Source organism: Manis pentadactyla, chromosome 15, assembly GCF_030020395.1.
Source record: "Manis pentadactyla isolate mManPen7 chromosome 15, mManPen7.hap1, whole genome shotgun sequence".
In the NCBI taxonomy this organism is placed as follows: domain Eukaryota; kingdom Metazoa; phylum Chordata; class Mammalia; order Pholidota; family Manidae; genus Manis; species Manis pentadactyla.
Genome location: NC_080033.1, coordinates 32,346,066 through 32,359,733, shown reverse-complemented (window position 1 = coordinate 32,359,733; position 13,668 = coordinate 32,346,066).

Sequence of the window (13,668 nt, the reverse complement as noted above, 5' to 3'; positions counted from 1 at the left end):
TTCAGATCTAATGCTAGATAGCTATGTGATGTTACCACTCAGAAATATGTGGTGACTTGAGCAGTTTGCCCAGTTATAACATTCTTTTACCTCAGTAATCAAAGAAATGCTTAGTTAGGTTCCAGTCTGTGACCAGAGGGACCCTGGGCCCATCTCTAGTGCGGGGCTTCTGCCTCTAGGCTTTGGTTCAGACACACGACCAGCATCAAGCCTTTAGGCTCTACTAGTCAAGCATCACTGTAAGACTGCCCTTTAAAGCATGGGTTCCCCTTCCATTTTCTGTTAGGATGGACTGAACACAATTAGGGAAGCTTTTTTGATTAGAAAACTTTAAGAGAAATTAAAAGAAAGTCTGCTCTGTAGTGAGCGCTCCTCCTCAGGTGATTTACTGTAAAAGAGACCCTGTTGCCATAGTGTATTAATCAGGGGAACCAGTGAGAGGACACAGTTTACTCCTCCATGGTAACCTAGCCTACCCTTTTGGCCTAGTTTCAATATCTTAGCTTCAGGTAGGCTTGTTTTAAACACTTTCCCTGACATCTGAGTGTTCACAGAGTGCTTATACTTGCAAGCGTGCATCACAGTGGCACATTGCCCAGGGAAAAGAACAGCAAGCTTCCAGGAAGGGTGGTGATGTGTGGGCACCTTTGTGATGTTGCAAAGTTGCAGTTAGTTAGAGATTCTAATGAATCTGGCATTCTTAAGAAACCACTCAAGAGCATCTCCAATTTCCCACCTGGTATGTTTCTTTCCAACCTATGGATGGAAACAAGTTCTTCTCATTTCAGGGCCCTATCTGCAATCTTTTTTCACAAGGATACAGGTTTGGGTTGATCTAAAGGCAGAGAGGAGACATAATGAGTGTTAGTGATTCCGAAATGTGTTGTGTCTGAATTTGCCCAAGTTTAGGGTTATCTACTGGGGTGAATGCTAACTCTGTGCTTCCACAGAGTTATACATGTCTTGAGTGAGGACTCTTCTGACATTCTGGGACTCTGAAGTCTTTCCAATATACTGTTTTCTTTTCTGGGAGAGGTCTGGTGAGAATTTGTGTGTGGAACTCATGACTTACTACCCTTTCTCGGCAAATCAGGAACACCTGCTCCATATGTTTGCTCTCATTAATAACATGTGAACATTTCAGATGCCAAGTTAACCTAATTATGTATGGCAGATAATTTTCTGAATGATAGGCAAATCTTTAGGGGCATTATTTTTTAATTGTGGAGAACACTCAAATTACAGCTGAGAGGCTTTGGTAGGGGTAGGAGGAGGAAGAGAGGTGGCAGTCTGGTGGGCTTCCAGGAAAAATCCTCTAAGAGAGGGAGGAGCTATTGTCCTTTTTATTCAAGGAGCTCATTCAGGCATTCAAGGTTTGGATGAATAGTATGTTATTCAGTAACAAACTGCCACACATTCTTTTCCAGACTTACTTTCCATTTCTTCCCTTTGAATTCTCTTTGCTCTGTCTCTGGATGACTACCAAATCAGGTATTTGCCAACTAGGTTCACCTCAATTCTAACTGGAAATAATTGCTAATGGCTACTAGGAACAATATTGAGAAAGATGCTGAAACTTTTTCCCATTTAACAAGAAACATAGTGTGGCCAATTTATGATGTCTGCTCAGAATCTGCTATTTTTTCACTCTTCACTGAGACCCCAGTCCTCTTCCTGACATTATCTTTTCCCATCTCAACAACACCAGTTGTCCAAATGTCCCCACTATCACTTCTGTTATCCCTTCACTCTCACCTCCAGAAGGCTGCCAGATCCCCAGTGAGTCTTGGCAGAGATGAGTGGTGGCCCTACAAGAGGGCCTGGCCACTCTTCACTGAGAAGACCGTCCTGTACACTGCAGGATGTTCAGCACCCCCAGGCCTCCCTAATGCTGGCGGTGTACTCAAATCACTGTGACAGCCAAAATGTGCTTACATGTTTCCGAATGTCTTCTGGGGTTGGCTGTAATGTTTCTGTTGAGAATTACTGTTAATATAATATTTTTTTGGTAAAAAAGTCCATCCCATCCTTGTTTAAATCCTTTAATGATAAAAACAAAATAAAAACCCGAAATGAATGTTTCTATGGCTTCACATTTTACTTAGGATAAATTCGAACTATTAAGCCTGATCTTCAGACCCTGCTCACCTCCTCCTTACTGATTGTGTTCCAGCCACCCTGACTTTGTCTTCCACCTCAAGCTCAGGCCTTCTGAGGGCCTTTTCTCCATATGCTGGTTTTGTCTGACAGGACTGTCCATCCCTTCCCTTCTCTTGAATCCTAATTTTCACATGGTGGCTCCTTCCCTGCCTTCAGGTCTCAGCTTATCTATCACTTCCTCAGACAGCCTCCCTTGATCCTAATCACTGCAGTCAGAATCAAGCTCTACCACATTCTTAATGTGTATTTGTAAGAACCAAACTGTGATTATGTAAAGTGTTATAGAACCTAAATCAGGACACTTGTTATTGACGTTTGTTATCATTATACAGGCTCTGAATTTTCAGTCACAAATATCAGTGTGGAAACTATAACTTTTTATAACTGAACTCAATTTAACTTCCCATTTTGCCTAGTGCATAAACTTAATCTAGTTATTTCCATTCTGCCCCAGATAAATGCAGGAATTTCAGGGTTAAAGGTCAGTGTTTACTTTTCCCCACCTCCTTCTTCTGGATGGGAGAGCTCAGCCATCCCAGGGCAGAGGTGATGGACAGGGCCATGTTCTTACTAAATCTGGGCATGTGGGAGGCATGGGGCTCACAGTTATTTTGACATCTATATGTCTCCATCAGACCCCAAGCCCCTCTCCTGCCCATTTTCAAGCTCCAGATGCAAAAACTTTTGGCTGCTTCCCCTCACCACTCATGGGGTTTTATCTCAGGTCCTTTGGTGCCTAGACACACAGAGTACCATTCATCTATTCCCACTGCCAAGTGGTGCTGCTTCAACTGGTGAGGAGGAATGCTTTGGGGCTTTCTAGAAGCTTGTCTCCTTGTCACTGGGCCTTGTGCTGCATCCTGGAGCTCTAACGGAAGATTAGAAATTTAGGTCAAATAGTGTGAAGCCTGTTTGTCTTGGAATCCTGGGTTGGCTACCTGCCTAAGTAACCCATTGTGCACATCTGTCCAGTGGCTGGGCTTGGACACTGGGTGAGGCTGATGAGGCTTTATTGCCAACCCTGTGGAAAAGCAGAAGCTGCACATCCACCTGGCTCTCTGAATGAGGCTCCTCTCTCTGAGGAGTCCACTGACAGACTTGACAGGTTTATCCAGGATGACTGATTCATCTCTGAAACCTGTAATTAATTTGCCTGGCAGGTTTGCTGTCCCCATTTGACAGATGGAGCATGTAAGACCCAGAAACCTTAAGGTAGGTGTCTGAGGAGGTACCATTAGTAAGCAGCAGATAAACTGAAATTTATCTGTCCTGTTCTGATGCTGGTGCTTATGTTCTCCATTCCTCTGCTGCTCAATATCAATCTCTGAAAATTTCCTTCTTTTGTTTTCTTCCTTTCAGTGTGACAATGAGATAGCTCTAAGGGGCTTGGGAAAACTGTTCTGCCCTCCAAATATATATATATATATATATATATATATATACATGTCTTCTATGTGAGACTCTGATAAGAATTATTTAAATAATATGTTCATGGAGATTTCCCCCTCCTTTCAAAATTTCTTCCATTGAAGTTGGGTGGCTGAAGTTTACTGGTGTACAAGTGGCACAATTTATGTAATGTTTGTCAGATCTGCTAGTTGTCAGAATTATCCAGGGAGCTTTTGAAAAAATACTTGTACCTGGGCCCACTCCAGAGTTCTGGCAGGGGTGGGGTAGAGGGAAATCTGTTTTTAACAATCTCCTCCCCACCCCACAGTTTAAGTAGCTTTATTGATAAAGAGGACAGAGCCCTGGCCTATGAGCTTGGAGTCCTGGCTTCCTATCTGGGGTCTGTCAGTGACTTGCTTCATGATTTCAGTTAAATACCTTCTTCTGCATCAGCCTTTGTTTCCCCAGCTATCAAATAAGGGGTACTGGAATAATCAGAAGTCTCAAACTGGTGTCCTGTAGGATTGATGTTGCTTGCATATATGTTTTACTTGAGGTGTGAACAGAGGTGATATTAAAAATACCTCAGGAGTATGGTCCAGATGCTGACCCAGCCACTCAGATGCTAGTTGTGGTGCTGAAACAGGATCCTCAAGGTGACCTAGTGGTTAGGTGTTAACCCTTTAGTTGCTGGATGATAGAGCAGTCTGACAGGTTCTGTAGCAGGCCAGAGGTGTCAGGGTTGTGGTGAGGGTCATTTGGAAGGCCTGGAATAATGACTGCTTACTAATTTAAATGTAAGAATTTCACTATCTTAACAACCCCTACAGCAGAGCTGCTGTGTACCAGCTGACCATCAGCCTAACCTGTAGTGATCCCATTATTATTATTATTAATTATTATTATTATTTGGTTTTATTATTTTGAAACTATTTGTTATCAATATTTAAGAACAGGGAATGTTTTCCTTATAAACCTAAATATACAGCTTCTCTTGAAAACAAACCTGGCCACACTGGATGGGAACCTCTGCTTGGCAACCCAGAAGTGGTTGCTCCCTTGAACCCCACAGGTTCCTTCCAGGTCCTGACAGAACCCAATCAGCCATTTCATTCATTCACACTCCTTGCTGGCTATTAAAGATATTTAATTTTGTGATTCCTTGACTATTAAGATCCTTTCTAGCCCTGAAGCTTGAGGACTTCTGATTCTTCTGTTCTTCAATCCCATTCCTGAATGAGGTGAAATGGGCAGGCAGTAGGGGCCATACTAAAAAACTGGGCCCTGTAAGCAGTCAGTGATTTTAAGGTGAGATTGAAACCTCTTAAAGTTGATGACATCTCTTTAAGCTATAAATTACCCCCTGTCAGGAGCTGGGTGAGGCAGGCCTTTGGCACAGATTAATCCCAAGAATGTTTCATTAAAATCTCTTCATAGGCGGAGGCTCAAGATGGCAACATGAGTAGGGAAGTGGAAATCTCCTCCCAAAACGATATATATTTTTGAAAATACAACTATGCCTAAAAGAGAGACCAGAAGATACAGTACAACAGCCAGGCTACATCTACATCTGCAAGAATTCAGCATCTCATGAAAAGGGTTGACCTGGTGGGACCTGAGCATTCCCTCTACCCCAGCTCACTGGCGGGAGGAAAATAATCAGAGTGGGGAGGGAGTGGAAGCACAGGACTGCTAAATAACCAGCCCTAGTAATATGTACTGGAAGTACAGACACACATTGAATGGTGTACTGGTTATTAGAGAAATGGAAAGGTAAAATCCGAGATGGAGACTGTGAGCTGGTATCCACAGCTGGCTCCCCTGGGAAAAAAGAAAAGTGGATGCTTTTTGAAAGTCTTAAAGGGACAGGGGCATAACAGCTGGATGGAATAGTCCTGGCACATTCAGCCCAGCAGGCTGGGAATCCTAAGGAACTTCAGGCACCCTAAAACCCTGGTGGGTAACCAAGCCCTGAAGCCCCTCATGGCAATAAGAAGCCTGCCATTCATTCCCCTCAGCTGGTGCTGCAAACAAACTGGCTGATCCACTACAGTGGCAGAGCAGCCGGAGAGCAGCTGGCCCACAGCAAACACCCAGAGTCTCTTCCCAGTGCACAGCTAACCGCGACAGACCCAGAGGCTGACGCTGGTGTGTAGCTGCCCAGCACAGACAGAGGAAGCTGGAGCAATGCCCAGAGGGCATGAAGGAATGCCTTTCTCACAGGAGAACACACCTGGCGTGTCTCACTCCCTGCAAGGCTCTGGGATATCCTGAAGGCTACTCCACACACAGAAGCTTGAGAGATTGTCCCAGAGACTGCTCCCTGTGTGCCGGTAACAGACACAGCAGCAGAGAAGGTCAAGGCAACTAGCAAGCAGAAAGGGACTTTTTTCTCCCAGCTGACACACACGCCACCTGCCTATGACCATCTCTATCACTGTGAAAAGGCAGAAGAATCTGGTCCAGACAAGAATCAATCAGACAACCCCAGAGAGAGGGCCTGGGGAGGAGATAGATATAACAGATATTCCTGAAAAAGAATTCAAAATAAAGGTCATAACCATGCTGATGGACCTGCAGAGAAATATGCAAGAGCTAAGGGATGAAGTCTGGAGGGAAATAACAGAAATGAAACAATCAATAGAAGGACTAAAAAGCAGGTTAAATGAGGTACAAGAGACTGTTAATGGAACAGAAATCAGAGAACAAGAATACACAGAAGCTGAGGCACACAGAGATAAAAGGATCTCCAGGAATGAAAGAATATTAAGAGAACTGTGTGACCAATCAAAATGGAACAACATTCACATTATAGGGGTACCAGAAGAAGAAGAGAGAGAAAAAGGGTTAGAAAGTGTCTTTGAAGAAATAATTGTTGAAAACTTCCCCAAGCTGGGGGAGGAAATAGTCTCTCAGACCATGGAAGCCTGCAGCTCTCCCAACACAAGGGACCCAAGGAGGACAACACCAAGATATATAGTAATTAAAATGGGAAAGATCAAAGACAAGGACAGGGTATTTAAGGCAGCCAGGGAGAGAAAAAGATCACCTACAAAGGAAAACCCATCAGACTATCATCAGACTTCTTAACAGAAACCTTACAGGCCAGAAGAGAATGGCATGATACATTTAATGCAATGAAACAGAAGGGCTTTAAACCAAGAATACTGTATCCAGCATGATTATCATTTAAATATGAAGGAGGGATTAAACAATTCCTGGACAAGCAAAAGTTGGGGGAATTTACCTCCCACAAACCACCCCTACAGGATATTTTAAAGGGAATGCTATAGACGGAAGCACTCCTAAGGCTAAATAGATGGCACCAGAGAAAATAAAATCACAGCAAAGAAAGCAGATCAACCAAATACTAACTAAAGGCAAAAAATAAAATCAGGTATTCAAAAAAATCAGTCATAGGTAACACAAAAGAGTGCAGAATAAAAGACCTAACATATAAAGAATGGAGGAGGAAGAATAAGAAGGGAGAGAAATAAAGAATCATCATACTGTGTTTATAATTGCTTAATAAGAGAGTTAGTTAGACGGTTAGACAGTAAAGAAGCTACCATTGAAACTTTGGTAGCCACAAATCCAAAGCCTGCAATGGCAATAAGTACATATCTTTCAATAATCACCCTACATGTAAATGGACTGAATGCACCAATCAAAAGACACAGAGTAATAGAATGGATGAAAAAGCAAGACCCATCTATATGCTGCTTACAAGAGACTCACCTCAAACCCAAAGACATACACAGACTAAAAGTGAAGGGATAGAAAAAGATATTTCATGCAAACAATAGGGAGAAAAAGTAGGTGTTGCAGTACTAGTATCAGACAAAATAGACTTCAAAACAAAACAAAGTAACAAGAGATAAAGGACATTACATAATGATAAAGTGGTCAGTCCAACAAGAGGATATAACCATTATAAATATATATGCACATAATACAGGAGCACTGACATATGTGAAACAAATAGTAACAGAACTAAAGGAGGAAATAGAATGCAATGCATTCATTCTAGGAGACTTCAACACACCACTCACTCCAAAGGACAGATCCACCAGACAGAAAATAAGTGAGGACACAGAGGCACAGGTCAACACACTAGAACAGATGGACCTAACAGACATCTACACAACTCTACACCCAAAGCAGCAGGATGCACATTCTTCTCAAGTGCACATGGAACATTATCCAGAAAGACCACACACTAGGCCACAAACAGAGCCTCAGTAAATTCAAAAAGATTGAAATTCTACCAACCAACTTCTCAGATCACAAAGGTATAAAACTAGAAATAAATTGTATAAAGAAAACAAAAAGGCTCACAAACACATGGAGGCTCAACAACATGCTCCTAAATAATTAATGGATCAGTAACCAAATTAAAAGAGATGAAGCAATATATGGAAACAAATGACAACAACAGCACAAAGCTCCAACTTCTGTGGGATGCAGCAAAGGCAGTTCTAAGAGAAAGTATATAGTAATCTAGGCCTATTTAAAGAAGGAAGAACAACCTCAAATGAGTAGTCTAAAATCACAATTACTGACAGTGGAAAAAAAAAGAACAAATGAGGCCCAAAGTGAGCAGAAGAAGGGAAATAATAAAGATCACAGAAGAAATAAATAAAATTGAGAAGAATAAAACAATAAAAAACATCAGTGAAACCAAGAGCTGGTTCTTTGAGAAAATAAAAAAATAGATAAACCCCTAGCCAGACTTATTAAGAGAAAAAGAGAATCTACACACATCAACAGAATCACAAATGAGAAAGGAAAAATCATGACGGACCCCACAGAAATACAAAGAATTATTAGAGAATACTATGAAAATCTGTATGCTAACAAGCTGGAAAACCTAGAAGAAATGGACAACTTCCTAGAAAAATACAATGTTCCAAGACTGACCAAGGCAGAAACAGAAAATCTAAACAGACCAGTTACCAGCAATGAAATTGAATTGGTAATCAAAAAACTACCAAAGAACAAAACCCCTAGGCAAGATGGATTCACCGCTGAATTTTATCAGACATATAGAGAAGACATAATACCCAATCTCCTTAAATTTTTCCACAAAATAGAAGAGGAAGGAGTACCTCCAAACTCATTCTATGAAGCCAGCATCACTCTAATACCAAAACCAGGCAAAGACACTACAAAAAAATATTACAGACCAATATCTCTGATGAACATAGATGCAAAAATACTCAACAAAATATTAGCAAACTGAATTCAAAAATACATCAACAGGATCATACACCATGGTCAAGTGGGTCAGGGATGCAAGGATGGTACAACATTCGAAAATCCATCAAAATTATCCACCACATCAACAAAAGGAACGACAAAACCACATGATCATCTTCATTGATGCTGAAAAAGCATTCAACAAAATTCAACATGCATTCATGATAAAAACTCTCAACAAAATGGGTATCAAGGGCAAGTACCTCAACATAATAAACGCCATATATGACAAACCCACAGTCAACATCATACTTAACAGCAAGAAGCTGAACGCTTTTCCTCTAAGATTGGGAACAAGATAAGGATGCCCACACTCCGGACTTCTATTCAACATACTACTGGAAGTCTTAGCCAAGGATATCAGAAAAAACAGAAATACAAGGCATCCAGATTGGTAAAGAGTAAGTTAAACTGTCACTATTTATTGTACATAAAAAACCCTAAAGACTCCACTCCAAAACTATTAGAACTAATCTCTGAATTCAGCAAGGTTGCAGGATACAAAATTAATACACAGAAATCTGTGGCATTCCTATACACTAACAATGAACTAGCAGAAAGAGAAATCAGGAAAACAATTCTGTTCACAATTGCATCAAACATAATAAAGTACCTAGGAATAAACCTAACCAAAGAAGTAAAAGACCTATACCCTGAAAACCAGAAGACACTCTTAAGAGAAATTAAAGAGGACACTAATAAATGGAAACTCATCCCATGCTTTTGGCTAAGAAGGATTAATATTGTCAAAATGTCCATCCTGCCTAAAGCAATCTACAGATTCAATGCAATTCCTATCAAAATACCAACAGCATTCTTCAACGAATGGTAACAAATAGTTCTAAAATTCATGTGGAACCACAAAAGACCCTGAATAGACAAAGCAATCCTAAGAAGGAAAAATAAAGCAGAAGGCATCTCACTTCCCAACTTCAAGCTATTCTACAAAGCCACAGTAATCAAGACAATTTGGTCCTGGCACAAAAACAGAGCCACAGACCAGTGGAACAGAATAGAGAGTCTAGATATTAACCCAAACACGTATGGTCAATTAATATATGATAAAGGAGCCATGGACATACAATGGAGAAATGACAGTCTCTTCAACAGCTGGCGTTGGCTAAACTGGACAGCTACATACAAGGGAATGAAACTGGATCATTGTCTAACTCCGTACACAGAAGTAAATTCGAAATGGATCAAAGACCTGAATGTAAATTATGAAACCATAAGACTCTTAGAAAAAAAGATAGGCAAAAATCTCTTGGACATAAACATGAGCAACATCTTCATGAACATATATCCCCGGGGAAGGAAAACAAAAGCAAAATGAAAAAGTGGGTCTATATCAAGCTGAAAAGCTTCTGTACAGCAAAGGACACCATCAACAGAACAAAAAGGCATCCTACAGTACAGGAGAATATATTCATAAATGACATATTCGATAAAGGGTTGACATCCAAAATATATAAAGAGCTCATGCACCTCAACAAACAAAAGGCAAATAATCCAATTAAAAAATGGTCAGAGGAGCTGAACAGACAGTTCTCCAAAGAAGAGATTCAGATGGCTAACAGACACATGAAAAGATGCTCCACATCACTAATCATCAGAGAAATGCAAATTAAACCACAATGAGATATCACCTCACACCAGTTAGGATGGTCACCATCCAAAAGACAAACAACAACAAATGTTGGCAAGGTTGTGGAGAAAGAGGAACCCACCTACAGTGCTGCTGGGAATGTAAATAAGCTCAACCATTGTGGAAAGCAGTATGGACGTACCTCAAAAAATAAAATAGAAATACCATTTGTCCCAGGAATTCCACTCCTAGGAATTTACCCTAAGAATGCAGCAGCCCAGTTTGAAAAAGACATATGCACCCCTATGTTTATTGCAGCACTATTAACAATAGGCAAGAAATGGAAGCAACCTAAGTGTCCATCAGTAGATGAATGGATAAAGAAGATTTGGTACATATACACAATGGAATATTATTCAACCATAAGAAGAAAATAAATCCTACCATTTGCAACAACATGAATAGAGCTAGAGTGTATTATGTTCAGTGAAATAAGCCAGGCGGAAAAAGACAAGTTTCAAATGATTTCACTCATTTGTGGAGTATAAGAACAAAGAAAAAACTGAGGGAACAAAACAGCAGCAGATTCACAGAACCCAAGAATGGACTAAGAGTTATCAAAGGGAAAGGGACTGGGGAGGATGGGTGTGAAGGAAGGGATAAGGGGAAAAAGGGGGCATTACTATTAGCAGACATAATGTGGAGGGGGGGGTACAGGGAAGGCAGTATAACACAGAGAAGAGAAGTAGTGATTCTATAGCATCTTACTACACTGATGGACAGTGACTATAATGGGGTATGTGGGGGGGGACTTGATGATGGGGAGAGTTTAGTAAACACAATGTTGCTCATGCAATTGTAGGTTAATGATACCAAAAAAATCTCTTCATAGCCAGCAGTGGGAGGTGTCATGCTGACTTGACTTGTACTTTTCCCCGAAGGGACATGCCTGTCCTTTGTGCCACAACCTTTGTGCCACAAACTGTATCTATAACTTCTCACACTTTTAGCCTTAATTATAGGAGTGGCTTGTTGATTTGGCTTTAATTCTACTTTACCTCCTTGAGACCATGTGCTGGCCGAGGTCAGTGCTGTCTGAAATCTTGTTAAGTGTCTGTCACAGAGCTGACAACCTTGGAGGCTTTCACACTAGAGAGAGTCATCTTTGCCTTTGGAGCCCTGACTCTACTTGGAAGAACAGGGCAAATGTTACCTCTAACCTGGTAGCCTTCCCTCAAAGAGATCAATTTCCAAGGCTTTTCTCATTTTCCCTAAGTGAAATACAAGGATACCTGATTTTGTCCAAGAATCAGATATGTTGCTGAATCTGCTCAGTGAAGGGTGGGTTGTGTGTTTTACACTGAATAACAACACCAACAATGGTAATAGTGATAAATGTTTCCTACTTTTTCCCTCAGTTATTGACTGAGCACCTATTACCAGACACAGTGGCTGAATGTCATCCAGAGTCATCATAGGCTTACAGTCCTGGAAAGAGGCTGTCTTAGTCTGGGATGCCTAGAAGCAGATCCTGAGACAGGGTTCCAGTGCCAGTAGCTTATTTGAGAGTTACAGGAAACAGGTAGAGAGTGCAGATGTGACACAGGCAAGGGAGGAGTCCTATGAAGCTAGATACCACAGTGAACAACTGGAGCTTACACCTACAGGATACTGAGAAATATGCCAGATACACACCTCAGGACTGTCCTTCACAAAGGGGCTAGGGAGTTGGGGGCATTTGTGTGCTGAATCCAGATCATTGGTTGAGTGCTGCTGGCAGAGGATATTTATTCCTTAGCACTTCAGCCTGCTGGACAGTAGCCTTTCAGGTTTCCAAGAAAAGCTCTTAGGACCAGAGATACATATATTGGCTGAGCTCCCTAAAATGATACGGTTGGAGGGATGTGGGTAGGGCACGGACTGCATTTTCTATAGAGAGAGACAGTAATCAAATATTAACCCAGGGAAGCTCATAAAATGACAACTGTGATAAGGTTTCTAGGGAGAGATGTGTTTAGTAGTGATTTGTCCTGGAAAGCTTTATTTGAATAAAAACTTTACACACGAGCTTATTGGATCTTTTACAACTCCATGAGACTGAATAACTTGCCAGAGGCAGAGACAAGACATGAACCTAGGGTCCTGAGTTGGAAATTGGTGCTTAGTATTCCCGTTCTGCCCTTTCCACATATAAATTCATCTTCTCTTGGCAATATGCAGACTGAAAACAGCAGGCAGATGTGGTCAGAGAGAATTAAATAACAATGTAGGTGCACCCGGAGGAAAGACTTTCTTTAACTGAGTGCAAACCTAGCCTGCCATCTTTGGATTCCTGTTACTGTATTTTTTTTAAACAGTAGTTCTGCACATGTTCCAAGAGGTGGAAAGGAGCCAGAGTTCCTCCAAGGGAGAGGAAATCATCCTTTTTGCCTCTCTGTCTTTTCATTAACTCTTAGAGCATAAGATTCAGTTTCACTTTATATGAGAGTGCTATGCAAACTGGCATTGTTCTCTGGGTATGAAGGGTTACTCTTATTAAAGTGTAGTCTTTAGTCATTCAGCATGGGGGAACAAACCAGGAGACTGGAATTTGAGTCTAGTCTTTGCCTTTTGCTAGCAATTTGGTAGCACCGAGGTAAGACATTGTTCATTTTCGGGTTTAGTTTGCTACCTTACCACCACCCTGTCCTCATCTGCATAATGAATATCCTGGCAATTTATTTAGTAACATTTAAAGACAGAAGGATTTCACATAATATCTTGCATCTTGAGCCTCCATTGCCCTATGTAAGGTTGCATGTCACTGGCTAGTTTTCATTGTGTGTACTGTCTCTGTTCTCACCTCTGACCCGCTCACTCACTCATATTCCACTTCTGGCTGTGCATGTTTTGGACTTGTAATCCCTAAAATACATGGTCTTCTTTAAGGTCACATCTGTCTTTGAAATTCTGCCTCTAAGGATCCTACAGCTGGCCTTGGAATCTCCAACATGGCGGTTTCTGTGCCATGTTTCTGGAGCAAATGGTTGCTTCCTGATGCAGTTTCATCAAAAGCCACCTGTTCCACTTACTTAGGTGGCCAGTTTAAAGCACAGAATGAAGAGAAATGAACTAGACAGGTGCATCAGTTAGATTTTCCATTCCTTATAAACTAAACAACTCTAACTCAACCTGGCTTGGACAGAAGAGGGAATTTATTGAGTTACATTATAATAAAAAAGAGTAGAGACAGAGGCACAAAAATTGTCACGGTACTGTTTCTCACCATTTCTGGG